The sequence below is a fragment of the Dromiciops gliroides genome, chromosome 1 (genome assembly GCF_019393635.1).
Source record: "Dromiciops gliroides isolate mDroGli1 chromosome 1, mDroGli1.pri, whole genome shotgun sequence".
Classification (NCBI taxonomy): Eukaryota; Metazoa; Chordata; class Mammalia; order Microbiotheria; family Microbiotheriidae; genus Dromiciops; species Dromiciops gliroides.
The window spans coordinates 253467019-253482296 of NC_057861.1; the positions used below are offsets into that span (position 1 = coordinate 253467019).

The 15278-nt window shown below is 36.7% G+C and overlaps 1 protein-coding gene across 1 annotated transcript in view; it reads left to right on the forward strand.

Moving 5' to 3' along the window:
• Nucleotides 1–15278, forward strand: part of MAPRE2 (microtubule associated protein RP/EB family member 2) — a 221565-nt gene that overhangs the window by 86863 nt on the left and 119424 nt on the right. The window lies entirely within an intron of this gene.

Consider the following 15278-nt stretch of genomic DNA (forward strand, 5'->3'; position numbering starts at 1 on the left):
GAGGCTTAATAGTCTCTGACATAGTAAGTATTTAATATATGCTTATCAATTGTTTTGAAAATGAGCTTTCTAGCTGATTTATAGGGGCTGAGTCCAGCAGCTTTGTGAAAATCTTCAAACTATAAAACTGTGCATCATATCCTATTGTGTTCACTGTGTTATAGCTACACTTGACACTTTCCTCTACAACAATTAGTTGCTTAATGAAGTCTTAAGAGTTCCGGGTTAGGGGCAGCTAGGTGGCACAGTGGATAAAGCACCAGCCCTGGATTCAGGAGGACCTGAGTTCAAATCCGGCCTCAGACACTTAACACTTCCTAGCTGTGTGACCCTGGTCAAGTCACTTAACCCTCATTGCCCTACCCCCCCCCCAAAAAAAAAAGGAGTTCCAGGTTATCAGTTAGTAGTAGAGGGACAGAGAAAAATGAGGAAACACAGCCTGCAGAAAGAAGAAAGGGAAGCCAAAGCCCAACTGTCACCTTACAAGCTTGGAGATGTAATAATAAATACCAGCTCTACCAACCACATTTTAAAACTCAGGCAATGGATCTCTGAAAGACAGAAAGGACTTTTATTTCTGGGTTTATCACAAGGTCACGTGACAGAGGAGATAAGTGGTCCATTTCCTACCACAACCCAAAGGTTGAATAAACAGTGAGATCCGGAGACTTCTTCATGTGAGCTGTTGCTGCTAGATAGGAGTTGTTAGCATGGCTGAAGGGGTCTTTTACTCATTCTATTTCACGGTATTCTTTCTGTGCTTTAGCAATTTATCAAGGATTACTTTTAACTTAAGTCTCAAATGTATTCAGATTATGAAAGCAAAAAGCAGTGATCAACATGAAAAATATAGTGTGAGAGAAGTAGATCCTGCATGCTCATATTATGATTCTAAAAAGGCATAGAGTTAGTGACCCAGTGACTAAGACAACAGGATATAGGATTTCTTACCATGGCTGTACTGTGCAGTGCATTGCTTAAATAACTCATTGACCCAGTACCCCACTTTGGTGTGGCAGAATATGTGAATATTCAATGCCTGAAACTTCTGTCCTGTTTGCTTCTTCTGTTGATCCAGCTACAGCACCTTTACCACCCAAACCTCACATCAAAAAGCTTTGACCACTTCAGGAAAAAAGAGTTCTCTAGAACAGGTAGATAGCACAGAGGAGAGAGTGCTAGGGCTGGAATCAGAAAGACCCAAAATCTGGCCTCAGACATTTAGCAGCTGTGTGACCCTAGGTAAGTCATTTACCCTCTGCCTGCCTCAGTTTATGCACCTACTTCCAAGGGTTTTCTTAGGGATGAAATGAGATAATAAAGTGTTTAGAATAGTGCCTGACACATAGAAAGGCCTTAAGAAATGCTTGCACTCTCTCTCTCAGTAATATACACCTCTGAGAATATACTGGTATTAGATTTGTAATCAGGAAAACCTGAATGTGAATCCTGCCGTAGATATTTATTAGCTGTATGATCGTGGGTAAGTCACCTACCCTCTCTCAGCCTCGCTTTCCTTAATTGTAAAATGGTAATGATAATAGCATTTACCTCATAGTGGTATTATAAGGATCAAATAGGATAATAAATATGTAAAGTGCTTCACAGATTTTTTTTTTTTTAGTGAGGCAATTGGGGTTAAGTGACTTGACCAGGGTCACACAGCTAGTAAGTGTTAAGTTTCTGAGGCTGGATTTGAACTCAGGTACTCCTGAATCTAGGGCCGGTGCTTTATCCACTGCGCCACCTAGCTGCCCCTGTGCTTCACAGATTTTTAAAATTATATAAATATTAGCTATTATTTACTGCTGAAAGGTACTCTAGTGATCCCTTCATTTTATAAAATGAGTAAACTATGGCCCAGTGAGATAGTGACCTGACCAAGGTCACTTAGGTAGTAAGTAAGTAACAGACCCGGGACTCCAAATCTACCTGTGCCACATTGCCTCTGATAAGAGAGCTTACAGAGCTTATAGGTGGTGCTGATAAAGCTTCTCCCCAAAATATTAATAGGAGGTTTGTTGCAAACCTAAATATCATAGCTTTGTCAAAGGTTGACCACTACAGCCTTTGTTTTCGTCTAGGACTTTATGTCCTTTCGGCAATCTATTTTCTTTTTTTCAATTTCTAAAAAAAATTCTGTTTGTTTCTTTTCAGCAGTATACCTTTAATCATCATGCTGAATTTATTTTCTCAGCTTTTTGTACACCATTGTGCTACTACAGGTCCCAGAAAGAACAATCATTTTCAGTTGTATACTGCTCATTAAATTTATTTATTTATTTATTTTTTGCTGGGCAATGAGGGTTAAGTGACTTGCCCGGGGTCACACAGCTAGTAAGTGTCAAGTGTCTGAGACCGGATTTGAACTCAGGTACTCCTGAATCCAGGGCCGGTGCTTTATCCACTGCGCCACCTAGCTGCCCCCACTGCTCATTAAATTTTGATTGTGTATAGTTAACTTGATTGGTACACAATTTGAGACCTCTTCAGGAGAATTATGAAATCAAGGTGGCAATGTATCTTTTATACAAGCACAATTCATTTGGAAAAAAGTGTTTGGGAAAAAATGCCCTCTGTCCTATCCTAGCAATTAGAATAATAAACTGACATTAAAATCCCATTTAAATGATGGTGTGGAGAGTTAGGACTAGCACCTACCTACTTATTCTATAAGCTAACTTGTCTACATAAGGTATATTTTTTTTTGGTGGGGGGAGGTGGGTCTGAAGAATGGGGCGTGATTTTATTGTCCTTAACTTTGCTTGATGGCACAGTGGATAGAGAGTCCTGGGCCTGGACTTAGGAAGACTCCTCTTCCTGAGTTCAAATCCAGCCTCAGACAGTGCCTACTGTGGTATGATCCTGGGCAAGTCACTTAACCCTCTTTGCCTCAGTTTCTTCATCTGTAAAATAAGCTGGAGAAAGAAATGGCAAATCACTCTAGTATTTTTGCCAAGAAAACCCCAAAGATGTGGTCAGGAAGAGTTGTACACGACTGAAAAGTAACTGAACAACACTTTCTTTGATTTTCCCTTTTGAAATTGGGAGAATGGTTATTCCCTACCAGATATATGTGGAAAGAACATTTTATCTGCTATACTTTGGTCAATAGGACCAAAGATACTAGAGAGGTATTATGTTCTTTTGTGTAATTTCAAGTTATATAGCATTAGTTATACTGGCTTCCTGCATTTATGAGTATATAATTAAGAGTGTGCATTTACAAATGACTTGTAACACTACTTTTTCTATCCTTCAATACAGCTATATGCCATGCCTCTTTTTTTTTTTTTTTTTTTGGTGAAGGCAATTGGGGTTAAGTGACTTGCCCAGAGTCACACAGCTAGTAAGTGTCAAGTGTCAAAGTCAAATTTGAACTCAGGTCCTCCTGACTCCAGGGCCAGTGCTCTACCTACTGTGCCACCTAGCTGCCCCCATTTTAGCTTTTTTTTTTACAAATATAATTTAGGATTTACTATTCATTTAATAATGAAGGGGGCAGCTAGGTGCCACAGTAGGTAGAGCACTGGCCCTGGAGTCAGGAGGACCTGAGTTCAAATCCGACCTCAGATACTTGACACTTACTAGCTATGTGACCCTGGGCAAGTCAGTTAACCCCCAGTGCTGCCCCACCCCCAATTGATGAAGTTTCATTTTACAGAGAAATTTATGAAAACTTCTTGAGGATAAGACCGTGTAACTCTGTATATTCTGTTCTATAGTAGTATACTTAACATATTATAGTGTAACAATAGACCTACAATGGCACAGGGGACAGGGTCTCACTCTCCTACTAAGGGTCTGATCTTTGGGCTCAGGCATGGACCTGATTCATTCATGAGGTATAACAGCCTCTTAAGAAAAGTCAGGCTTTTTCTTGCATTCTCTATTTCTTTATCCCTCAACCCTGGAGCTCCAGGGAAAAACATTTAAAATTTACGTTTAGTTCATGTCTAGAGTCTCCCCCCAAAAGATGTGGAAAGATACTTGATATACAGTGTAATTAGTTATAGGACAGCTATTTGTTTTCTCCTTAACAACAACAACAAAAAAAATTGTAAGCACAAAAGATTTGTAAGTACACCTTGACAAAGACTTAAAGTACAGAAACCTATAACTCCTATTTGATACATAAATCATAAGCATACAGAATTTTTAGTGGTATTGATGAACAGATATTTCCCCTTTTCCCTTATTTTGCACTGTATCAATTTCTCAAAGACCCACATCTTCAGGCAAGCCAGGTCAAAGCTTAGGGTCCTCTTTTCCCTGTTAGTAGTCATATACTCCTCCCAGTTTAGTAGTAAAGGGCCAGGAGTGTTTCCCACGGCACATTCAGCACCAATTGAAGGGCACAAGAGTTCTCAACCTATTGAGTTTCTGAAATGTTTCCCAGACTGAAAAGGTTCATTTCAGGATCACTGTTTGGTCACATGCTCAGAGAATACACAATTAGGAGATGTATCTAGGGCTTTGAAATCCTAAATCTGGCTCAACTAGACAAGCACATATTCTAGGTATTATCTAGGAATAGCCACCGTGGGGTTGGGGGGAGGTGGAGAAGGTACCCCCTACCCCTGCCCCCCCCCCCACACACACAGTCCCAGAGAAACAGTTCCACATCATACATTCTAGAGGAAGGAAGAAGAAGACTGTATGGAAGTTGTCTTACAGTTACAATTTTCCTTAGTGGGTAGCTCTTCTCAGCTTCATGGACAATTGGGGGATTGCTTCATTATCTCAAATCATTAAAGCCTTCAGTGCTGAGCTACATATGTCTCCTCAAATGGCAAAGGGATCTCACCTTAGCTTTATGTATGCTCCATCCATTGTGACATGAGGAGGAAGGAGGATTACCCCATTATAATTTGTGGTGGTTCAGTTGTTTCAGTCATATCTGACTCTGTGACCCCATTTGGGGTTTTCTTGGCAAAGATACTTGAGTGGTTGGCCATTTCCTTCTCCAGCTCATTTTACAGATGAGGAAATGGAGGCAAACCGGAATTAAGTGACTTGCCCACAGTCATGCAGCTAGTAAGTGTCACAGGCCAGATATGACCTCAGGAAGATGAGCTTTCCTGACTCCAGACCCAGCACTCTATCTTACAATAGGAACCCAATAAATTGATAAACTGGAGCTCATTTAGAGGAAAACTGCTACTGCCAGGAGAAAAGGTATAAAACCATTTCATACAAGGATTGTTCAAACTAATGTTTCATGTGGAAAAAAAAATACTTAGGGGAACATGATAGTTTTTCTCAAATAAGTAAGTGTTGTCACTCTGAAAGAGGGATTAAATGTAATCTTCTTTGCCCAGAAGAGTTAAACTGGAACAAATGGTTCTATATTATAGGGAGAGAGATTTCAGCTAAATATAACGAAGCCCTTTCTAACAATTAGTGTTGTCCAAAAATGGAAAGTGCTGTCTTGGGAAGTTATAAGGAGTTCCTAGTTGCCGAAGATCTTCAGACGGAGGCTAGACCACTTATACAGAAAATTGTAGATGGAATTCATGCCTTAGGTGGAGGGGTTATATTGCATGCCCTGTAAAATCCTAATTCCAACTCTGTAATTCCATGAAGTGTTCATTGATGATCCTAGCACTACTAAGATCTGAAAAAAAAAATAAAGAATAGGCTTTAATTAAAGTATTTTTCTGAGAGAATATGCCTTTCTCATCTTATTGTTTTCAGCTGATAATCTTTTTTTTAATGAAATTGCTTTAATTTTCCTTTTTGAAATTTTATTTAGATGAGGTCAGATATAGAATAGGATTTCTATTCAGTTACTCACACTGTTTTCCAGATGCTAGCCTCATGTTCACATGAGACACTGTGTAGAGAAATCATCCACTGTGACCATTCCTATTAACCATTCTACACATATGAATTTATAGAGAAATCTGAGAATCAGGAAGACACACCCGCACAATTGCTCTCTGGCTAGAAATTGCTGTGGGACTCTGAACCTCTGGAGATCAGATATTTGTTAGAAAAACTGCTTCCCAGATATCTTTCTGGCTGAGGAATTTTTCTTCTTATTCTTTGATACTTCAATGAATTAATGAGCTCACTGATTGAGTTTATGCCTCCATAAGTAAAGATCATAGCCCATCTATACCTCTTCACGTTGTTACTTCTTGTCCATGTCCTTTCATAGTTTCTTCATAGAGGTACCTAGCCCTCTCTGCCTCCTCTATGCCTTTGAATATTTCATTGATATCTTGTTCTCATCATGTGATTCATCCAAATCCTTTCCTATTCATAAATATCTTTAATGATGCATTTTATGATACTTTGGGGGGGTGGGGAGTGAGGCGATTGGGGTTAAGTGACTTGCCCAGGGTCGCACAGCTAGTAAGTGTCAAGTGTCTGAGGTTGGATTTGAACTCAGGTCTTCATGAATCCAGGGCTGGTGCTTTATCCACTGTGCCACCTAGCTGCCCCCTTATGCTACTTCTTATACGTAAGTCATTACTGCTAATATACTGGATCCTAAATCAACCTATCATGCCTCTCTCCAGTGCCTTTTAGGTCATTCACAATTATAATTGCTTAGACATTGTGGAGTTCTATGATTAATGCAGTGTTGCCTTAGGAAGAATTTTGCACATTGTGTATAGTAAAATAACTAGTCTCTCTTTTTCGGTAGCCATATGGCATACACCAAGAGAAAATTGGTGTAGAAAAGCTGGGGTTTTATGTAAACTCACAATCATTAAAAATGTTACATGATTTTCCAAATGTAATTTAGTTCATTCTTCTCCTATTCAGTTTTAGACCAGGATTATTGTCTATCCACAGTATATGTGTAAGATATGAATACTGGTAGACTAAATTACTGAACTGTCCATTTAACTGTCATAATACAATATGCATTATTTTTCACTTTGGTGTTTTCTGTGTGAACTGTTAGGCTATCCTCTTTTGAGTGGCCTTAGATTTTATTGAAGAGGTCTTTTAGTCATTCAGGACTTTGTACCCTCAGTAAGGTGTCACTGCAAATTTAGAAAATCTCACTATCAATATAGATTTCATCTTCCATTTGGATGGGAGTTTTTGGATGGAAAAGGTTTTCCCGCATTAATATAGTTATTCTCATCATAGATGACTATGTAACATTTGGACTCAATATTTCACTTAGTACAAATGTGCTATTTGGAGAGGTAGAAATGGTATTTAAGAGTAGTTAGATATGATATACCATGACCTTGCCATACCTTTTGGTAAGCATATGGATTCTTGTTTGATATCTAATGTAATAATTTTGATAATAATGATAATTAGATTGTTCAACAAAATTATCTCTATGGTTACATGTATCAATAAATCACTTATGATCTTAATGTGTGCATGGAAGATGTATTGTTGGAAGAAAACTTTAAAGCTACAGTTTGCTCTACTGAGTCAAATTTTTTTGGGTAACCCACAAACAAATAGAGGGAGACCTTGTATTCTATATATATTTTGGTCAGTTGTATAAATTAGAAAATGAAATCTCCTCTTAAAAAATCACCTACAAAGCCTGTTTGTTTCTTTCTTTATTTTCACAAGGATATCCTCAATACAGGTGTAATCCATTCTCATAAAGATTTTATAAAGACGAGAAGAGAGACATATAGATCAATAACTATTCATATGTTCTTGGATATATTTTATTGGTAAAAACATATAAGTATGTATACAACTTTATATTTTCTATTTTTTAATCCTGAATATCAATTTGCAGATGTCTTTAAAATTGTGGATTTCTTCTGTGTGCATTTAATCAAATCCAGATATTCTTCTCTATTTCATCTTTTTAAGTCCCATTTTGATCTGTCCATGGCATAGAGGCAGCTAAGTGGTGCAGTGGATAGAGCACCAGCCCTGGATTCAGGAGGACCTGAGTTCAAATCCAGCCTCAGACACTTGACACTTACTAGCTGTGTGACCCTGGGCAAGTCACTTAACCCCAATTGCCTCACCAAAAAAACCCCCAAAAACAAAAACACACACACACATAATATGGCATATCAAGTACTGATATGTTAGAATCCAAATATTCCATTGTAATTAATGATTAAAATGACAAATTTGTTCTATTTTACATCTACTTATTTTCCTTCTTTAAGCCTAATCTATAATGCTTTTGTGATATACTGGCTTAATTGGGTTTCATGGTAAGATTTCTATAAGCTTACTTTCCCCAGTTCTTACCTTTTACTGTTTTGTAAGGCAGTTCTATTCATAAACTTGCATAATCCTCCTGTGATTTGTTTTACAGCTGAGCTGGTATTCAAAACTGTTTTTATCTTTGACTTTCATTTCACACTTTGTGGCAAAGAGATGAAGTGCTTGCTAAAAAAGATTATTTTTGGTCTCTTTTGGCCTCTTCATTGTGGCCATCATCTTATAGCTGTATACTTCTGTGGGAAATGGTGATAAAATCAATGGTTTTATTTTTATCCATTTCCCGGTTTTCAAAAGAAGCAGCTTGTTTAAATAGGATGGGTTGGAGCTGTTGCCAACACAAAAATTATTTCCCCTAGCTCAGCTTGTAAAATTACAGAATACAAGAGACAAGTAACAGAGACAACAACATTTTAAATGAAATGCAAATATATGCCTACATTCTATTACCTCCTTAAGTTTGATGGAATTAAATGGTGACTAGCTGTTGATTACCTAAAGAATTGGTCCCATCCCTGGTGGTCTTTTATTTAAAAGAAACAACTCAGTAGATAGTGAATCAAGGCAGAAAACAGCTCTAAGGAATGTGACTTCTGGCAGTAGAGAAGAGAGCCAATTATGGAAGAACTTAGTCATTCCTTACCTCTGATTCTTGGAGAGGGAATTTCCATCATCTATGGTACCTTGCAGTTGAGCTACATGCTTAGCAGGAGACATTGTGCCCAGCAGTAAGCATTCTTAAAGAGTCAAAGAAACTCTCAGGAATGTGACTTCTGGCATTAGAGAAAAGATCCAGCTATGAAAGAAGAGAGTTAGCACTGGCAGTCACGAATGGAGTAAGCCCAGGAAGCCAAGCTAAACAGCCATCCTTGTAGAGAAGCTGTATCCAAAAAATAACATCATGAGGGGTCCTGTAGTGTCAGAGAGATAAATTACCTTGCTTTAATACTGGGAACCCCATATATTCCCTTTATGTGTTCCTTTTTATCAGTGTACTCTTTGTGTCTGCTCTTCCACTGCTTTTGCATATATTTTTGAGAGAGTATGTCCCAGGTTTGTCGGGAAGTGTTTTATAGTTACTATTCTTACTATACCATATTAAGAATACTATACTATACTATAAGTATTCTTACTTAGTATTAAATGCCTTCACTTTGAGTTAATCATACCTACTGACTGATTATTAAGGGGAAGCATGATTGGGAGGATTCATAAGCTATATAGTTTAGGAGTATGAATCTATTGAGTATTTTGAACCTGAGATAGTCACCACTATATTTCACACCCAGCCTATGAGTAGGAATTAGTAGGGTAGCCCAGAGGAAATTTTATATATATATATATATATATATATACACACACATATATATATACACATATATATATATATATACACACACATATATATATATACACATATATATATATATATATCTTTATCAGTCTTCCTAATTTTGCGCTCATTTTGACTTTTTGTACTAATGAATTATCTGATTGTACATCAAGAAGTTTTGTAATGACTTCTGTCGGCAGCTAAGTATTTTCTATCAATATATACTCACTTACATTTTTTGAAATTGGCCATTTGCCATTTCCAGAGTTCCAAACTCTCTTCTTCAAAAAGGTATTTGTGGCATACAAGGCTTCTGAATAATATGTGGGCCATGTATCTTTTTTATTTATTCATCCCAAACCGTATTTTCCAACATTTTAAAAAGTCTTCCTGGGGCAGCTAGGTGGCACAGTGGATAGAGCACCAGCTCTGGAGTCAGGAGTACCTGAGTTCAAATCCAGCCTCAGACACTTAACATTTACTAGCTATGTGACCCTGGGCAAGTCACTAAACCCCAGCTGCCTAACTAAAAAAAAAAAAAAGTCTTCCTTTTTGTCCTCCCTTCTATTGAAACACTGTATTTCAAGGTATGTGTTAATTTAGTTTGGACTAGTTTGTCATGTTCTTCATAGAATTTCTTTTTTTTCTCATCCTCTGGAACAGATATTGACATATAAGCTGTAATGATCTTCATACTGGCCTCTTTTGTCATGCTTATTATGGTATTTCATGGTGTGATGACCAGGCTTCTCATGAAGACAGTCTCCTTTTGCTTTTTAGTGGGCAATGAAAACAATTCCTCCAACTCTTTTATATCTTTTTTCTAAGTATAACCTGTCAGTTGTCCTTCCATTTAACTACAACTTCTGATTTTCATTATACTGATATTCTGTATCACTAAATGTAATTAATGAGATTATATATCTCGAAATAAATTTCTAAATATGATTCAGATCCCATCAAGCTCACTAGTCTTTAGTCTAAGTTCTCATATTTAGAGTACAAGCCATTAAATTGGTGTTTATTACAGTCAGAAACATCCAATGATTCTTATCACCCTCTTCCCCTTTTTTTTCTCTCTCTCTCTCTCTGCCCCTTTCATGGGTCACAGTAGCCAAAGAATTTATCACTTAGAAGCCAGCCTGCTATCGATAAGCCTCTTTGTAATTAGCAGGTATGTTCCTTAAACAGTGGGTACAATCTGTCTCCAGGACCATCCATGAAATCTTTCTAATCCCAGATTTATTCTGACCTGATGAAGGAAGACATGTGGACTAGAGGATTTTGTATGGTTTCATCTGTCTAAATCCTTTTTTGAAGCTTACTAATCTTTTTTAAAATCTAAGATTCATTGGGAGATATTTCTATTTGGTTATTTAGTTGATTAAAAAACAAAGATTTTTTAAAAATTATTTTTAATTCTACCAGATTGTAAAATCCATTATTATCTCTCACAAAATCTAGCACAATGCTTTGTAAACTCCTTGGTCTTTTTGTATCCTGATATTTAGCATAGTGACTGGCATACTGACTGATCAACTAACTATTCTGCAATCAAAAGACATTTAATGAATAGTTATTGAATCAAATTGTTGCATTGCTGTTGTGAAACCTAGTCTCTAAGCCTTTGAGTTTGAGAAGCATATCTTGCTATGTCCTCCTCAAGTGTGCTTAAAGCTCCCTTCCTGGTTAACATAAACAAAATGTACTATTTTGACAGAAGAAAATGGCAGGAACATGAGAAAGCTTGGGATATGTAGGGTTTTTTCTTTTTCTTTTTTTTTCTTTTACTTTTAGAAAAAATTCTGAATTTAAACAGCATAAAAAAGGAGCATTTCTGTACAGATTATTGAAAGGGAGAGGACCATGCAAAAAATTGAATCTCTCCATAGAATTTTCTTTTATTATATAAATATTTTATATTTAATCTAAATATGTAATAAATTCAACACAAGACTTTTGAAGGTATCCTACCTCTCCACAATTCCTTCTGGCCTTACTTCTGTTGTCTTCTCATTTAGGGAAGCGGGGGTGCCTAATCCCATTCTCTACCTTTCCCTCCCATTTTACCTACAAATTAAAAATAAAACCTTGTAACTAATATTCATAGTCAAGCAAAACATTATCACATTTGCCATGTCCAAAAATGTATGTCTTCTTAGATCTTGAATCCATCACCTTTCTGTCCTTTGCAGCTTTATGGTGTTATTGCATTGATCAAAGTTCTGTTGCCTGTGAAACTTAACAAAAGGGAGGCAATTCTTCAAGCAAGATATCATTTATTAACAGGCACATGCAACCTGATAATAAAGGATGGGTCTCATGGCCCTGTCTCTGGCCAAAAAACCCCAAACTGAAGATGAAACTCATTTTAATAAGTATAGAACAAAGAACAACAGAAATCATCTAATTGGTCAACATCACAGGGATGAGGGATCATTATTGATCACATTTACAAAATAAAATCCCAGAGTAAAATCAAATGTAAAACACAGGGAAAAGAATTAATTCTTTCAGTTCTTAAAATTTTCAGTGTTGCTATAAAATGTTCTCTTAGTTCTGCTCACTTTACTCTGCATCAGTTCATATAAGTCTTCCCAGGATTCTCCAAAATCTTCTCTTTCTCCTTTCCCTTATGGCACAATCATATTTCATGATATTTATGGATTACAATTTGTTGATGTACTCTCCCAATAATGGGTACCCCCTTAGTTTCCAATTCTTTGCCACTATCCCACCAAAAGTTCCTATACATATATTGTGCATATGGGGATGTAGTTTAGTGCTTTTTCAAAAAGGTTTCACCGATAAAGCAACTCAGGCTTTCATTTGCCCATTTATTGTTAGAATTTTCACTTCCCTCAGTAGTTTCTTGTATTTTGATTTCAGTAATGTGGCCACTGCCCATACCGGTACAGATAAAAACCCATCCATGACTTCTCAGCTTGTATGATACTTTTCTTTGTTTTCCCATGACTCCTCCATGGGAGTTTACTGAATATGCTCAGGAACTCTCTTTAGATAACTTGACATTTTGTAAATGCCATTGGAGTACACATCATTAGACTGAGCTACCTTTCTTTGTATCTCAAAGGTCCTGAGCACACAGTAGGTGCTTAAAAGTTATGCCCCTATATAGCAGATCCTCCTCCTTTCTAGTCACACAACTCTCAGATCATATACTTAACGCTATTTCTGTAAATTCTTCATTGGTAATATGTTGCAGCCTACTTCAGTCTACCATGCACCACCTCTCCATTGCCCTTCAGTCAACCTGAAAGGTTAATTTTCTAGAGAATGTGGTATAATGTGACTTGAAGCCATATTGAATTACTGGGAAAATATTGATGTTTAAAAGATTGGGTTTTGTTTTTTTTTTTTAGGAGACTGGCTGATGTTACTAAAAGCATTCTACAATTTTCCCAAAGCAACCATACTTTCTTCCTTCTCTTCCTCTTAAATTCCTGGCTCAGTTCATTGTCCATCTCCAATGTCTATCCAAAATATCTATGCTGGTGGATCAGCTTTATTAACTCTCCATCTAACAATATTTCAGAATCTGGAAAATAAGTTTTCTTCATCATTTCAGAGCCTTCTAATAGGAAACTACAAATGCTCAAAAGAGTTTGGTCTAACTGTCCACAGAGAAAAAAAAAAGCGAGTGAATGCTTTTCTCAAATTAGTTGATAAGTAAAATAATTTTTAGCTTTGTAACTGAGTATAAGAAATGTAAGCCAATATAGCCCATCTCCCAGAAGGCAGAAAAATAAATGAATTTAACCACTTCAAGGTTCATCAAAAATGAATAGTTTATAGGTTAATGGCTAAGAAAGCTAAATCAGTCATATAGAACAAGTGCCCAAAGCCTCATAATCCTTTAAAGTGTCATTTTGAACTATTTCCTTTGCTGCTAAAGGTTTCTGAGATCCTGTTTCCTAGTTTCGGTATGGGATACTAGACAAGGTTCTGGACATGATATCTCTTCTTACTTTTTGCTTCTTGGCAGTATTCCTAAATATAGAAATAATATTATTCTGAGTTGTCAGCCAAAATTTTAGTGGTTTAAAAAAAAGTTTCAGCTTTCCCCCACTACTCTAGAAGACATTTGTGAGCCCCTTCAGCACCGCACTGCCAGATAACTGGTCTGAGATGCTGCCTATTTTTATCTCTATTAAGAGCTGTCTTTGCTTAAATAGTAGAACCAGAAGAAACCAGGTGATGTGGTCAAAATCAAAATAGGAGGGTAAACTCTGGCCATTTTCAGTATTAAATTTTTAAATGTGCCCTTTAACCAAGACTCATGGGATCACATAGGGAATAAGGAGTGATGGAATAAATTGGTAAGAAGGTAGAAAATGGGGATTGAGTAATAGAAAGCAATCGTGAAGCTCCTCAGCAATGACAATAGTCATGCCACTTTGTGTCATACAACACATGGCCTACTGTTTATCTTAGATACATCAGTATATTTATCTGTATGCTTTATAAAACCAGCCAGTCTTCAGTCAGAATTTGGTCATTGTTGTTTCTTACTAACTCTAAGCAAACTAAAACTTGGGGGGGGGGCGGGACTTATTCATAATGGGATTATTAGGAATTATGAATAAAATATTAAAATTAAATGAAAAAATTCAAAATGCCCTCTGCTTCTGCTTGTTTGGATTATATCACTACCATCTGGGTACTGAATGTGAACACGCTGCGAGAAGCTCATTTGATGCTAATTCCAGAATCCTGATACCAGAAATAACTTGTTATTGCCAGGGAGATCTACAGGAGAAGTGTCAGGCTTGACAACATTTCTGCTTGGTTTTAAAAAATAATTGTACCTTAACATAAGAAAGTAGATAATTACAAGATGATGTGAGTGGATGGGGGAGTATCTGAGTGTTTTTCTGCTGTGAATTCTATGTATGTTATGTGTGTGTGTGCATGCACATATAATATAGTCATATGTACATATATGTATATACAAATAACTATATATCATTGAATGTATGCATAGTCATAGTTAGATATATAGATAACATATAAAACTGATTATATAATATAATTGATAATATCTATATAACTAATAATATAATCAATAAATATAAATATGTAGTTAATATATACATATATGTAGGTGTAGACATATGTATACATAAAGATACATATATTTCTATGTGTATACATACATATATGCATGGGTGTGTGTGTGTGTGTGTATATATATATATGGAGGAAGGGGAAAGACAGAGTGTGTTCAGTTGTTTCAGTCATGTTCAACTCTTCATGACCCCATTTGGGGTTTTCTTGGCAAAGATATTGGAGTAGTTTGCCATTTCATTCATACATATACATACACATACATAGATATGCATATATATATATACATACATACATACATACACACATACATATTTATATTTATCTATCGAGTTATATAACACACTTCACCTTTCCTAGTCTCTCCTAGGGAGTGATTCCAGTAAGCACAGCATCACCAAAACATTCACAGCCTGCCTCCTGGAAGAGAGATCCTTAGAGACTACATTGTAATCTGAAGGATGGGGAATATACCCTTTTGTGGGTGTGGAGGGCAGGGGGGAGGGCGGGAGGGGAAAGAGGAGGGAGAGTAACTAACATTGAATCAACCATGGGTGTTTTTTCAGTGATGGTGAGCATAAAACAGTTTGATCTTCAGTCTACAATATTTGTTGAGTTTTCCCTGAATGCACATAACTTTTGTCAACAGGCAAGCTGCATTCAGATCCAAATAGTAAGTGTT